The sequence below is a fragment of the Penaeus chinensis genome, chromosome 24 (genome assembly GCF_019202785.1).
Source record: "Penaeus chinensis breed Huanghai No. 1 chromosome 24, ASM1920278v2, whole genome shotgun sequence".
NCBI lineage: Eukaryota > Metazoa > Arthropoda > Malacostraca > Decapoda > Penaeidae > Penaeus > Penaeus chinensis.
Genome location: NC_061842.1, coordinates 2,653,635 through 2,656,134, shown reverse-complemented (window position 1 = coordinate 2,656,134; position 2,500 = coordinate 2,653,635). Strand labels below are relative to the sequence as shown.

At 39.7% G+C, this 2,500-nt stretch overlaps 1 protein-coding gene across 1 annotated transcript in view; it reads right to left on the bottom strand.

Annotated features, from left to right (window-relative positions):
* LOC125038122 (kinesin-like protein KIF3B) overlaps positions 1–1,775 on the bottom strand; it is a 29,407-nt gene extending 27,632 nt beyond the window's left edge. Inside the window, exon 1 of the mRNA XM_047631429.1 lies at positions 1,663–1,775. The gene's annotated coding sequence lies outside the window, so the exon portion shown is untranslated. The remainder of the gene's footprint in view (positions 1–1,662) is intronic.
* Positions 1,776–2,500: the final 725 nt, after the last annotated feature.

Below are 2,500 nucleotides of genomic sequence, written 5' to 3'. Positions count from 1 at the left end.
TATTATACGATTCTTACTATATAATTTCTATCAGTGATTTTTTAAGCGTTTACATTTCATGCGGTAAATCGTGCAAGTAATTTCTTCATTATCTAATTTACGTAATTAATGGTGTCCCTTCATAAATAGCAAAATAGTTTTCATCACACACGCCTATTCGTGGGGCTGTTGGCATCACGTGTTTCGTTCAAAGCCGTAGGGATGTGTGGTTTATAAGGAATGATTACGCTCTTCCTTTCCTCTCTTTCTCCCTCCCTCTCGTGTGAACATCTTTCTTTCCTTTCTCTCTCTCTCTCTCTCTCTCTCTCTCTCTCTCTCTCTCTCTCTCTCTCTCTCTCTCTCTCTCTCTCTCTCTCTCTTTCTCTCTCTCTCTCTCTCTCTCTCTCTCTCTCTCTCTCTCTCTCTCTCTCTCTCTCTCTCTCTCTCTCTCTCTCTCTCTCTCTCTCTCTCTCTCTCTCTCTCTCTCTCTCTCTCTCTCTCTCTCTCTCTCTCTCTCTTTTCCTCTTTCTCTTTCTCTCTTTCTACACACACACACACACACACACACACACACACACACACACACACACACACACACACACACACACACACACACACACACACACACACACACACACACACAAACACACACACACACACACACACACACACACAAACTCACTCACTCACACATACGTGTGTGTGTGTGTGTGTGTGTGTGTGTGTGGGATAATAAATGCATGAGTGTCTAAATCTGCTACATTGCGTGTGTTTGTGTTTGAATGTGTGTATTTTTGCGAATGCGGCGTGCGTGCGAACAGATATAAGCCTGAAAAAAAAGAGATAATATATCCTTTAGCCTTCTTCGTGTCTCATCTCCGTCGTGTCTAAAATTATCCTTCTTTAAATATTTACGGCGAGGATCAGCCAATTTTATTAGCAGTGTATTACTTCGCATCATGTACCAGAATTGGGGATTTGAAAGTCCAAGACAAAGGTCTAATTGATTTGATTTGACTATATTACATATTTGAATTTGATTATTTATATATCTGTTCATATTGTGCTTACACTACTATTCTTGTTTTCGTTTTATATAGCAGTAATTTTCCGAAAAACTTAACCATGTACGTAGCTCGAAATAAAACATAGGAGATTCTACATCTTTAAGGTACCCAGTATAACGTGGCAGAGTGTATATTAAAGAACTCTTTGCTCACACCTCGAAGAATTACCACTTAAGGCTGTAGATTTCTTTAAGTTTACGTCTTAAGTATTCTCTTTCCTGTAAGATAGATAGACAGATAGATAGATAGAGAGATAAAGGTTGCTAACAAGTAAAAATAAAATCTTGCTTTAGTTTATCTTGTTTGATTAAAAATTGACACTTACCACAGGTGTCAGAAAAAGAGTTGGGGGAGAAAACACACTATTTTTGGTAGAGAAAGTAGCCGATCTAAATAGAATTAAGATGTTTCACAGCCATTTCTTTTGTCTTGCCCACACCCTCTTTCATACTGTATCTAAGGACAAGAGATTTGGTATATTCACCTTTAAGGCCATGCTGTACGTAATCTGGTTTACATAATATGCAATAATTGTCTTACATGCTATGACTAAGAAAAAAATAATGTTCCAATAACAATTGAAAATATAATAATAATAACAATAAAAACACAATACCGTGACTCTACCGCCTGCAAAAGCAATTGCGGGCTGTACATTGTATTGAAGCAGAGCTTTCAAGATCTCTCACGTCGATTGATCCATCAGCTGCAGTGGACCACAATCCCTGAAGTGTGCGAGCGAGAGCAGGAGAGTTCAAGCAACAATGACCTTGCCTCAAGTCATGAAGGACGGGGGTCGCAGGGATGCATGCCGCTCGCGCCTACTAAGGCCAAGGGACTCACACACGGCTCAGTTTCGCAGCCTACGTTTTCAACAGGATAATAACAAAGACACAAAACAACAAAGTGAAAGACGAAAAACTAATTTAAGACAATGATTATGCACTGATTTCCCTTTCGACATCCCTGCTATACAGTATATAAGGCTACGAAAACCCAGCACTACTACTCGAACCGCAACGCCTATCTGCACCGAAATCACGGCTACTGAATCACCTGACTTATACGAGTTCGTAATTGAACTGAGATATCAGTGTCACCAAATCACATGAACAGGTCTTTGCACTGCAATCACAGCTGTTACTATATCACCTGAAGTGATCGCTAAGCGAGGGTGTTCCCTTTAATAAATCAATCTCACTGCTTTCCCCACATGGCGTGGTCTCCAAGTGAGGAAGGGAAGCCCTCGTCTTTTGGAGAGCGCCACAACGGGATTCGCTAATATTCTCAACATGCTAGTATATCTTACATTTTATTTTTACTTGTGTATTCACTTTGTCCGCATAATGTGTGGTTGTACTGAAAGTTTTTTTTTTTTTTTATATTGTCCGACGGGTAAGGATTTCACGTACGGTATACATGCATAGTTGAGAGCCTTTCATGTCATATATATA